The sequence below is a fragment of the Trachurus trachurus genome (assembly GCF_905171665.1).
Source record: "Trachurus trachurus genome assembly, chromosome: 8".
Classification (NCBI taxonomy): domain Eukaryota; kingdom Metazoa; phylum Chordata; class Actinopteri; order Carangiformes; family Carangidae; genus Trachurus; species Trachurus trachurus.
This window is the reverse complement of record NC_139905.1, coordinates 2,574,545-2,587,894: the sequence shown is the minus strand read 5'-3', so window position 1 is coordinate 2,587,894 and position 13,350 is coordinate 2,574,545. Positions and strand designations below refer to the sequence as shown.

Below are 13,350 nucleotides of genomic sequence, written 5' to 3'. Positions count from 1 at the left end.
TCGATACCGTATTACATTTGTTTATCTGCTATGTAATCAATATAAACACAGTTGAAGCTAAGTAGCTGAGCTACGTGGCTAACAACAGCTAACGCTAATATCAAAACACATTGCCGTCAAAACGTAACGTAGTTGCCCCCGCGGCGATTTTTTTCCCAGCCGGGTTTAGTAGAGATTTATCGCCAATGAGACGGACCAGGTCAGGTCCTGGCTCTGACTTAGCTCCTGTCCAGCTGAACAGCGGAGTGATAATGGCTGTAAAAAGTCGCAGTGCTGTTATAGAGAGCCTAAGCGGAAGCAGGAAGTAACGGCGCCATGGGACCTCAACTCTGAAAAACTCGCCATTCAAATGAATGAGACTGAAAATTTTATTTCGTGATCCGATTGAATTGCGCCATGAGAAAAAAATATGTCCTCTACCTGTAATCAGCCGTTTATCATAAAACGGCAACAGAAGAATGTATTTTTTGTAAAGACCGCTCTACAGACTACAGATCTGCGTCCCACAAAAAATACGTCACCAACTGACACGGGAAAGGGCGGTGTCGCTACCCGATCTGCGACGCTACCCGATCTGTGACAGCCACGTACGGCAACTCCACTTGGACAAACTTAGTTGAATTGACTTAGGATCACTGCCCTATGTGCGTCGCCAGAGACGGTTTATCTTTTTATTTATTTTTTAAAATACTTTATTAGTAATGTAAATTGAGGGTTGGTTGTGGTGGTAATAGGATCTTGATGCTCAGAAAACAGGAACACAGGCTGACTTTTAATGTTTACTGTCCTCTTTTCTCGCCGGCCTCATCACCATGACAACCACAAACAATCACAACTACCACAACACTCACTGAATAAACGAGTCTGCCGCGGCTGTCTTATGACGGACCTCCGCGGTTTTTATTTTATTTTATTTTATTTTTTAATCATTTTCACAGTACCGTATTTTAAATTCACAGAACTTTAAGCATGTAAGCAAATCGGGCAGTGCCCAAATGAAGTTTGTCCAAGTGGAGTTGCCGTAGGCAGCTGTCCAAGATGGCGGCCGGTCTGCGCATGCGCAGACCAGTTTTGTCACAGATCGGGTAACGTCGCAAATCGGGTAGCGACAGGCGGCATTTGGTGTGTGACGTCACCTACGCGACTTGTAGTCTTTCTGGTTACGGACTCTTCGGAATTTTATTCTACAATAGTTTTACAACAAACGGCTGATTTCTCGGGATGAAACGTGATGTTTTTAACAGGTAGAGGACATGTTTTTTTCTCATGGCGCAATTCAATCGGATCACAAAATAAAATTTTCAGTCTCATTCATTTGAATGGCGAGTTTTTCAGAGTTGAGGTCCCATGGCGCCGTTACTTCCTGCTTCCGCTTAGGCTCTCTATACTGTATATCAGCACTCATGGAACGTCTCTTGTCCAATCAAATTGCTCGGTTGGGACTGGTCGGAACTAACTGTTGTATAATGGTTCATACATGTCAGGATTTGTGTGTGAGGATTTTTCTCAAGAAGCTGAAGAGAGAAAACAGTTGAGATGAGTCCAGAGAGAAGAAGGTGAGAGCAGTCGTAGTGTTTGTGATTCAGAGCAGCAGAGAACGAACTCAGCTTCTACAACTGTTGTTTTCAACTCAGACACTTGTTGAACCAACGTGCAGCACTGATCTGAGAGCAGATGTTGAGTTGTGGTCAGAAACACAGCAGCTGGTGGATGTTGTGGAGCTGACAGAACCATGGGAGGAAGCATGAGAGGAAGCAGCTGAGATCCACAGAGCTGGCAGCAGAGGCAGAGGAGGCTGGAAAGCTGCGCTCCAGTGGAGGCTGGCTGTAGGGAGCTGTTGGCAGCTAAAGTCTGCTCCCTGGTAGCTCAACTGGCTGGGAGAGGCTGGAGTGTGAAGCAGGAAGTGAAGAGCACGGCACACACTGCAGCCACTTCCTGTCAATGAGTGTGAATGCTGAGAATCAAGGTGAGACAGGTGAGAGCAGAGCTGCTAGTGTTGGTCTTGTTGCTGCTGACATGAAGCAGCTGCAGAGGCTCAGCTGGTTTGTTTGGAGGCTCACCAAGATGGGCTGAAGGTTGTTGCTTCATGTGGCGGCTCAGGCTCAGAGTGTTGACTCAGTGCTTGGCTGAGGGCAGGAGTCAGAAGCAGCTCAAAGTGACAGCTGAGCTTCTTGAACGTGGGCTTGTGTGAGCTGTTGAACACAGTCAGTGTGTTAGCAGAGCAGAGCAGCAGCACAGAAGCTGAGTGATGAGCTGCTGTGGACGGGCTCGCCACAAACAACCTGCTTCACACACTTTCAAAACGCCCACGGAGAAAAGCTGACCACGTCGTTCTGACGATCAGGGGCGCCGAAAAGGGGGGGTAAAGGAGACGGATTCTAGGGGCCCATGATTGAGGGGGGCCCAGAGAGGCCCCTAATGATGATGAAATGATAATACAGTAAAAATAATATGACACAAGTTATTAACTAACATATAATCACAAATATTTTATTTTCAATGTGGTAACAATAACTTTATTTGTTTTGGAAACATCAACGCCTGCAGGGCCCCCCCTTCCCCCTCTCTATTTATGTAAAATGGTTCAGTCCGACTGGATCAGCTGCAGGTAGCGCACCGGCGGTGTCACACAGCGCCACAGCGGCAAGGAGGTGGAGAGGCAGTAGACTGCCTCAAATATCAGGCAGCCAAAAACGAAAAGAAAATAAATTAAGAGAAGGAGTTGAAGGGTTGACAATATGTCACCCAGTAGGCCTATTTCAGAAAAAAAGGTGGGTTTCTTAGTTGTGGTGGAAAGTTATGGAATATTAAAGCAGAAGTAAGTGGTCCGGTCGTTTTCGCTAATGCTGCGTTCCAGGCAGACTTTTGAAATCGTAAATTACAACTTCAAGTCACAACTTACGACTTTGTAGCATTCCAGGCAACCCACTCGTGTTTTTCCGACCTGTTTTACCGGTGAAAGTCACTATAACGGCCACTCGTAACTTCTGACCCGTGAACTCGTACCAGATCGAACTGGTATGACTTCACGGTCGGAAAAACACGAGTTTCCTTGAACGCACCATAACAGTCCTCGTCCCTACATCGCCACATTCACGGCGTCCCTTGGCTGCACACACAGCCCTGCATGCCGTTCTCTCTCCTCATTGGATAAAAACTGTAGGATACGATAAATGTTTTCTCCTCGGCTCAGAGCAGAGCAGAGTGACTGACAGACCCGTGTTTCGGTCCAAACACTCTATGTAAGTGGTTGCTGTTGGAAGATATAACTATTTAAGACTTATATTAACACAAATGTATCACTTACTTCTGCTTTAACTTTGTCCCTGTTTGTGGTCTATAAGCTAGCTCACTTTTCTCAGCATGTTAGCTCAAGAAAACTCTGGATTTTTACATTTCACTGTTATTTTAGTTAAATAATCATAATGGTGGCGGAGACCTCTCGTTGCGAGGGAACGGTGCGTGTTCAGTGATGCGTTCACTGACAGTCGGGGCTGAGGGCTCCAGGTCACTCCATGTCGTTCGCGAACGTACTGACAGGGTGATTCACGTCCGCGCTGCCACTTACTCACTCATTACCTGCGAACCTACTGCGCACACAGAGAACTGCTGCTGAGGACGTGATTCAGGTTTGCGCTGCCACTCACTCACTCATGATTCGTGAACCTACTGCAGACACAGAGAACTGAAAAGGAAAGGGGACGTAGAGTGTACAGTACAGATATTCGCAGGAGATTTTTTTTTTCACCGTCCCTTAGGAGGGGGGGGGGGGGGGGGGGCGACGACTGTAACGTCTGACGGGGGGGGGACTCATTTTCTCGTTGTATTAAAAATCTGTCTCGCAAGATTTTTTTGATTTGTTTTTTAAATGTTAAAAAATGTAAAGCAGGGTTTGCACTACCAGTTACCACTACACAGTTATAACTCTACTCGACTTGGTTTAGGTGCCTTTCAGTCACAGCTGAGTTCTTCATTCCTCCTCAGTAAAAACGAAACTTAGCGCTAATTAACGACTCTGTGGCGGCCGCGGCTCTCTCTCTCTCTCTCTGGCGCACGCACACACACACGGGCACACGGACATGTCGCGCTGTGACGGTAATAAACATATGCACCAGAGGAGGCTGGTCCATTGAGGCAGAGGAGGTTGGTCCTCCTCTATTTTTGAGAGGCAAAAGGAAAATTTATTTTTTATTTAAGAAAGAGTAACTGGTTGAAATAAATCATTACCAAATCTCAGTATAATTTATAAAATATTATATATGTATTTTATCATAAAAAAAGTTTGTTTTTTGGAAGAAAATCCACTTAAAACGGCTCAACTGCGCCGCCAGCAGGCTCAGGAGACAGAGCAGGCTGTGTGAGGAGCAGGGAGCAGGAAGGTGGGGGCTCTACGGAGGTGGCAAGATTTTTACCTCCCTAACTGGCCTCGGGGCGGGATCTTCTTCCATTGACTCAATGCATTTAGGATGTCTTCATCCTGACCTGTGATTGGCTAAGACACGTAAAATGACGTCATGACGGAGGAGGCTCTTCTGTACCAATCAGCAATCAGAACACAAGATTGACAGCAGGTTGGTCCAATGACAGTTCTCCAACCCCCCTTGGTTACTGTTGCTATGTGCGCCAAACTTTCACTCCCAGCCGTGCTGCTTATGCTGCTCCTAGCACAAGAAATACGGAGTTTTCAGAGATATTGGCATCGATTTGAAAGGAAATATCAGCAGATTTCTGGATAAACTGTTAGGAGATATCAGAGAGAAGCAGTCAGAGAGATTGTTAATAGTTTTCAGTTACGTGACCTGGGCAGCTGGAGGGTAAACAAAGACACGACCGGACTTTTTTTTTTTTTCTCCGCCATCAGCTCAGGTAAAAGCATAGCTATATCTAAGAGGTAAAAGCCAAATATGTATGTAATTTGAGTGGAACACTTTGTTTTGTTATTAATAATTACAGATTTTCATGGTTTTTGTTTTTCCTTTTTAAATCAGAGGGTGTAAATCCCCACTGTGGCATTTACAGGTGTTGAACACTGGCCTGCTTTTTTTTTTTTTTACATCCCACATCCAAGATCATGGCTCTGTCTTTTTCATTAGGCCTGTGTTAATCTGAAAACAGTAAGATTTAATAAAATTATGTTGTTTTTAAGAAATCTTGTAAGACATTGTTTTACTGTTTAATTTTCATTGAATATAATAAAGTAGGGAGAAGTAGTGCTATAAAATAAAATGAGGCCGTGGACTGGTGTTCCTCCTGTCCTCCCTAATTTTTTCAGTCACCAGCCGCCACTGATATGCACCGTCCGACGTGGGAGGGAGGGGGGCGGGGGGTTCTGACTATCCGAGTAGTGAAATAGCACTGGGGGGGGGGGGGGGGGGGGGGGTTGTTGCCACAACTTAAAAAAAATCCTAGAGGAAACACTGCACATAATATTGTTTGCTTGAAAAAAAGAAATAAATATTTTATTTTATTTAATTTATATTAACTTTTATAAATTTTTGTTTTAGTTTCAATTTGTGGAAGAATAAATGTATTTAATGCTCATGCTTACATCATGCATGTAAATAGTTCCAAAGCATTTCAAAATGCAAGTGCAACTCCGTTAAAAGTCTTTTGGTCCAGTCATATTTTGTCATTGTAGCTTTCTCAAAATCTCGTCTCTTCTCGATCTTGTGAACCCAATCTCGTGTCTCATCTCGTCTCGTGAGATGAGTGTATCGTCACACCCCTATAAGGAACTGATTCTAGTGATTCAGTACAGTCAAAAGAACTGCCGATCCCATCACTAGAGTGAGAAGGAGCTCAGTGACAGAGTCTCTGAGAAATGTGGCTGCACAACATGAGTTTGTCTGGATGGAGCCACAGGTGGAGCTGACAGGTGAAGAGGCGGAGTCACTGCGTCTGTGTTGAAGCAGCAGCAGCTTCTCATGAATATTAATGAGCTGTTTTCTCTCTGTCACTGTTTAACCTGCTTCCTGTTGCTTCAGCTGTTGGACTTTGATTTTCTAAACTTGTTCTTTCTGAAGCTTCTTCAGCTCTGAACAGATTAGGGCTGCAGCTATCGAATATTTTAGTAATCGAGTACTCTACTGAAAATTACATCGATTAATCGAGTAATCGGATAAAACGTATTTTTGCTTGGTTAAAGCAGAACTATGCAACTCGGCCGGAAATAGCTCGCTCCTTTGTTGGTTTCTCTTTTTTTCCCTCTCCGGGGCTCCCCCACAGTTCTGGGAGGCACATGTCACTGTCGTAAAAAAAAAAAACTCGCCGCCACCACCACCCCCTCCACCCCCTCCCCTCCCTACACGTGCTTGTGTTTACTGCTGAAGGTAGAGAGCGGTGTTTGCTAAGCAGGGAGCTAATGCTAACACGGAGCTAACGCTAACAGGGAGCTAATGCTAACACGGAGCTAACGCTAATACGGAGCTAATGCTAACACGGAGCTAACACGGAGCTAATGCTAACACGGAGCTAACGCTAATACGGCCACACACAGACAAAGACACAGCCATACACACACATGAATAAAGGTTCCAAAACGCGAAGGTGTGTGTGTCATGATGTATTACATTATCTTATAAAAGATCCATGGTGTGTGTGTGTGTGTGTGTCTGTTAGCATTAGCTCCGTGTTAGCCACAAGCCGAACTTCATCAGTACAAACATGTTTCCATGGTTTCCTCCGACTTTCCGAACTCAAACCAATCACGATTCATGACATGTATGACGTCATCTGCGTTCTTATCTCGTACTGCCGTAAGGCAGTTTCTCGCGATAGTCCATCCATTGATGAGATTTGTAAAACCGAGACGGAGGACTGATCTTGCAAGTGCGGTTTTCAGCCAGTGGGGGGGGTGAGCGCATTGGCCTAGACCCCATTCACCTCATAACAGGTCACTCTACCATCACAGTGACTCTGAGCCACAATAATTACAGCCGAAATCCTGCATAGTTCTGCTTTAAAGAGCAATTATGAATACACAAGAGAAAATAACATATTTCACTTAATAATGAATGACCAATTGGTTTCCTTTTGTAATCAACTGTTTTTATTTCTTAAATTCACAAGCAAGTATTTTCTGGTCTTGAAACATTACCAAAGAGGCGACTGCTAACATAAATAAGAATAAATAAAACACAAATATAAAAAATATATCAAAAATAAATTAAATTAAATAACTTTCAAGATATCAAAAATGTTTTGTGCGGAGATGCCCCCCCCCCCTGCAGCCCCTGCATGCCGCCCGCCCGTTAAGCCGTTTTTTTTTTTTACACCGCAACATATGGTTCACGTCATGATAACTTGTGTATTTTGGCCATTAAGCTTCCACAGTCCATAGTTCTCTTCTTTGTTTGATATTTCAAGAGACTTTGGTTAAGTAGCCTAACCATGGATAGCTCCTAGGCAGGATTGTTCTGCTGTGTTGTCGACCCCCCCCCCCCCCCCCCGCCGTTTACGTTCATAGGTTACGTTACGGCGCATGTTGTGCCACATTGAAAGTAGTCCGTGCGGCCGCTTGAACTACAATTAAATTAACGATTCCTCGAGGCAGAAAAAAATCCTCGGACCATTTTTTGTAATCGAGGTACTCGAATTACTCGAGGAATCGTTTCAGCCCTAGAACAGATGATGAGACACTGAACGCTGTCAACAAGGAGCTTTGTCCTCAACTCACTGCTTTTATTCTTTATTCAGATTGGGTGCCTGCAGTTTGTCAGAGATCAGCTGTTCTTCTCTGGTCTCAGCTCTGAAGTCCAACCCCTCCCACCTGAGACACCTGGACCTGAGTCTAAACGAGCTGCAGGATTCAGACCTGAAGGATCTGAGTGGTTTTCTGGAGAGTCCAGACTGTAGACTGGAGACTCTGAGGTCAGTTCACTGACTGTTGTATCTGATCCACCTACAGTGGATTAAAGTGAACTTATAAAAATAGACTTTCTTCTGAAACATTAAATTGAAATAGATTTTTTTCTGTTTCTATATTTAGATTGTAATGCATCTTGAGCAGGACATGTCCTAAAAACAAAAAACTCTTCTTCTAAATAATCTGTGACAAGTGATGTAAAATGAGTCCAGAAACACAGAGTTGTATTAATTCCTCATTTGAGTCCAGATTTATTTTCCTGTTTATTCAGATTTTTATCAAAAATCAAAGTTACACCATTTGACACTGGGTTTCATCACGTCACGAAAAAGACACAAATGAGACCATGAATCAATGAGGGAAAAAACAACATGATTCTACAATTAGTCGACTACGTGCAAAATCTGACCAATTAGATTCGACTATGAAATAATTAGTGGAAGACACCCCTAGTTATTAATAACAATAATAATAACAGAGAATCATTATTGATCAGTTATCAATGAATTAATCTTCTTCTTTTATTCTTTATTCAGATTGGAGCTCTGCAGTTTGTCAGAGATCAGCTGTTCTTCTCTGGGCTCAGCTCTGAAGTCCAACCCCTCCCACCTGAGACACCTGGACCTGAGCCTCAACAACAACCTGCAGGATTCAGGAGTGAAGGATCTGAGTGGTTTTCTGGAGAGTCCAGACTGTCGACTGGAGACTCTGAGGTCAGTTCACTGACTGTTACTGTTGTAGATCTTAGATCTACAACAGTAACAACTGAACCTGATTGATCTTCACTCAGAACTTGAATCGTTGACTTTGATTGAATTGATTAATGACATTTGAAATAGTGGTTGTTGAATATTTGCAGTTGTTGTTGTGTGAGAATGATTCTTCAGTTTCAGCTCATTTCACTCAGTGGTCATGAATAATGTCTGTTCACTTCAGTTCAACCTTCACACACACTCGTATTTCTCTCAGTCAGACGACTCATGTTTTCTAGAAACTCTGGAGAAAATGTCCAGTATCAGCTCATCAACTCACTTCATCTCTATCACAACAATGTGCACAAGATCCTCACAACTCATGTTTGGACAAAGACACTGAAATTCACCTGTTGAAGAAAAAACTCTTCTCTCTGATCATCAATGAATTAATCTTCTTCTTTTATTCTTTATTCAGATTGATGGAGTGCTTTTTGTCAGAGATCAGCTGTTCTTCTCTGGTCTCAGCTCTGAAGTCCAACCCCTCCCACCTGAGAGAACTGGACCTGAGCTACAACCTCCTGAAGTCTTCAGACGTGAAGGATCTGGATGATCTTGTGAAGAGTCCAGACTGTAGACTGGAGACTGTGAGGTCAGTAGGGGGGCGGAGTCAGTCTGTGCTGCTTTCAGCACTATTGGACTAAAGTCAATGTGAGACAATAACAGAGACAACAGTCAGCCAATCAGAGCAGAGAGAGACAACAGTCAGCCAATCAGAGCAGAGAGAGACAACAGTCAGCCAATCAGAGCAGAGAGAACAGTCAGCCAATCAGAGCAGAGACAACAGTCAGCCAATCAGAGCAGAGAGAGACAACAGTCAGCCAATCAGAGCAGAGAGAACAGTCAGCCAATCAGAGCAGAGAGAGACAACAGTCAGCCAATCAGAGCAGAGAGAACAGTCAGCCAATCAGAGCAGAGACAACAGTCAGCCAATCAGAGGAGAGAGAGACAACCGTCAGCCAATCAGAGCAGAGAGACAACAGTCAGCCAATCAGAGCAGAGAGACAACAGTCAGCCAATCAGAGCAGAGAGAGACAACAGTCAGCCAATCAGAGCAGGGCCAGACCAGATGTTCATCAACACTCAGAGACTGTGTTTGAGTGACAACAGTGACTCATCAGTAGGGGTGTAACGGTATGGGATTTTACAGTACGGTACAGTAACGGTGTTAGTATAGTATACCGCGGTATTTCACGGTGACAGTATTAAAATTAAAGTAGCCTACATGCTTTATGTAAAGTAATACAACTTATATTTGGTTTATCAGCTAAATGTAATTTTTATATTCAGTCACTAAAGTCTCTCTCTCTACACAGAGACATATGTCTGTGTGTACACACACACACACACACACACACACACACACACACACACACACACACACACACCGCCTCTATTATGCATCTCTCCGTGCATCTATCTATTATAGTCCATCTTTCTCTCTCTCCTTCTTTCCTTCAATCTCTCTCTTTCTTTCTTTCGTCTTTTTTTTTTCTTTGGCATGATGTCACGTACTGATTAAGTTTGGCTTGTGGATTCATGGAGCTAACGCTAACATGCCACACACACAGACACCATGGATCTTTTATAAGATAATGTAATACATCATGACACACACGCCGTGTCCGTAATTAAACCTTGACACTCATATCAAATCAAACTTACATTACAGACAGGTGGTTTAGGTTCTCTGTCTCTTTCTCCCACTCCGAACAGACAGACGGACGCAATCAGAAAGGAAACGGAGGCTGCGCATTGATCCTTTTTTCCTTTCTGGGATCAAACGGATCATGTGCATAATTAACTGCAAAACAAGCACTTCATATTAATAACATATAACGCTCATTCTGCTTCCAGCCTGTCTAGCCTCTACCTGGTGTTTTTACTAAACTTAACCAACTCCTTTCTTCATTGCCTGAACCTAACCAAAGCGAAATTTACTTTTTTTCTCTCTCTCAGTCTGCTGTCAGCAGCAGCGGCGGCTGCAGCAGCCTCGCACCCGTGAAGTGAGCTCAAGCCGGCCAGGTTCAGCCGTGCTCGAGCGGAGGGGGGGAGAGAAAAAAAAGTGTATTTCTTTTACTCTGTACTCTGAGAGGGGGGGGGCTTTGATTATCAGTTTACACATCTTGATCAGCATTTATGATGGTTGTGCGCGATCTGACATGATCTGGCTGGCTCTCTGACTGAATATGGTGATATTCTGGGCCGCGCGTGTATGTGTGTGATGTGCGTAGAGAGAGAGAGAGAGAGAAAGCTGCATGCTCCTATCAATGGAAGAGCTTGTCACAAAGTAGCGATGACAGTTCGAACTAACGGGACCACCCATTGGTTCGACCTCCTATTGGTCCGACTTGTGGTTGATTTTGTCGTAGTAACGGGAGGTCGAACCAATGGGAGGTCGGACCAATGGGCAGTTCCCCTCTGTGTGTGGCCGTGTTAGCGTTAGCTCCGTATTAGCGTTAGCTCCCTGTTAGCGTTAGCTCCAGGGCTCTCAAGTTTTGAAGTGAGTTCAGAGTGAGATTTTACCAGCGGCAGCGGGGATTTGGTTGAAGTGGGGATGGATGTCTGACAAATGACAAATAAATTCATTCAAACAAAAACATTTATGATTTATGACTGGAATAAGTTAACCACGGGCGTCATGCAACCCAAAAATTGGAGGGGGCACAGTGAATGCGAATGTGCTATTGCGTGCACAGCGCGCACACAATTTTGGGGAGGATGCCCTCAAATCACTTATTTTGGCCACTTATACAGGACTCTACACTAGTATTTGTTAGTTTATTTTTAGAGCACAGCACAATGAAAAATGTTTAAATAACACATTATTTAACCTTTAAATAATGTTGAGGGTCCAATGTGACCCATTTTTACATTTAGGAACAGTGAAAACACCCTAAACATTTTTCCTCAAGTTGAACTTGTTCAACACAATATTTGATACAGATGCAATGGTCTTTCCTGTCACTACACTATGATTACTGTATAAATCACAGTAGCATTGACTGATTAGTTGAACGCAGCCTGATGTAAACATTAAAACTCAGTAACCAATCACACAGCAGCTCCATGTTGTCCCTGTGTGATGTTCAGGGACAGTCAGGACAGTCTGAGGACAGACAGCTCTGAGGGTGAAGTCTATAATAATGAGATGAGAGACACCTGTGACTGTGACAGGTCTCTTGACCACATGTCAGCTGATCAGCTGCAGCAGAGGAAACTCCGCTGTTCTCCGCTCCACCGCGATGAACGTTTTTTTTTTTTTTTTTTAATTAAGCTCCTACTGTAAACCGGTGCGGATCTGGGTCCTCATTTATCATTGTGGATACACCTTTTTTTACACCATTTTCCCCTCGTTTTGTGCGTACGCACTTTTCTCCGCCAAATTTGGGATCTATCAAGCCAAAACCTGACGGGGAAAAGTGCGGATATTTACACCCATTCTGACCCTGGCGTACCGTGATTTACGCCTTTTCTGAGGAACAGGAGGAATTGGCGACGCTGTTGCTGAGTCAGAGAACTGCAGTGTGAGAGGGAGAGAGGAGCGGAGTACATTTAGAAGAGACAGTAGGATTTTTTTGAAGTAATTGTGGTAGTGGTGGACCGCTGATGCTGGCAATCCAACCCGCTCTATAATAACACTAGGCTCTATGTTAATTGATAAACAGAGCGGATTGTGGATTTTGCTTTTTTGATTAGGCTATGTGTGTGACGTCCGACAAGGATCAAACCATCCAAGTTTAAAAACACATCGGCAGCAGCGCACACTGATCTGCAGCTACTGAGACTGTTATTATTCTGTCACCTGAGTTAACGAGGTGCACGTGTGTTTGGAGCTGACGAGAGGAGAGAATAAAGAGTGAGACAACGCGGCCCTGAGGAAGAACTGTGAATGGGAAATGACCCAAACCAAGTCCAGTAGAGCTGTAACTGTGTAGTGGAAAGGCATGCAAAGTAATGGTAACTATCGTCCTGCTTCCTACATTGTTTTAACATCTAGGTAAAAGATTTTCTGGGATAAAGGGGCAGATTACATAAGATTCTTCTTCTTTCTGCTCCCTTTTGTTGAGATTTGGGAGGTTTTTGTTTTTATTGTAGCTTATTAAAATGCAAGATCATTTTTCTGACTGATTTATTGCCCGTGTATCTGCTTTCGGAGAAGCGGAGAAGTTCCGCTTCTTTCCCCCGTCCTCCGCCCGTTGTCTCCGTTGTCACTTTGTTGTCACAAAAGTTGCTGCGCCACAGAGAGCACATGGCTAATTAAATATGCACGTGCTGACCATATATAGTTGTATATAGGCGTTCCGGGGGCGGAGTAAGAGGTGTGTTCACGTGTGCACCATTCTTGGGTCCGGTGTGATTTATTGCGGAGAGTTGTGCGTACGCACAGTTTGATTGATCTGAAAAAGGTGTAAATATTTAGGGCGTACGCCATTTTCGTCTTTTCGCCGTACGCAAATATTTAGTAGCAGTTTTACACCCTCTTTGATAAATGAGGCCCCAGGTGTGTTTATCAAAGCTTGGTCGCCGTGCTAAGGCACCGGGTCGGTTTGAGCTGCGTTCATGAAGTTAAGAGGCTGCTGTCAAATTCCTCAGGCAGTCAGGGTTTCCCGCAGCGCTTTCCTGTTAAGGCGGCCGCCTTAACAACAAAGAGCTGGCGCCTAAACTAACGTCTTAAAAAAAAAAAAAAAAAGTAGAGATATTCGCCGCCGCCCCCCCCCCCCCCCCCCCCCC

At 44.1% G+C, this 13,350-nt stretch overlaps 1 protein-coding gene across 1 annotated transcript in view; it reads left to right on the top strand.

Annotated features, from left to right (window-relative positions):
- The window catches only part of LOC310989416 (uncharacterized protein), a 79,648-nt gene that overhangs the window by 45,050 nt on the left and 21,248 nt on the right, over positions 1-13,350 (top strand). The gene's annotated exons all lie outside the window — the stretch shown is intronic.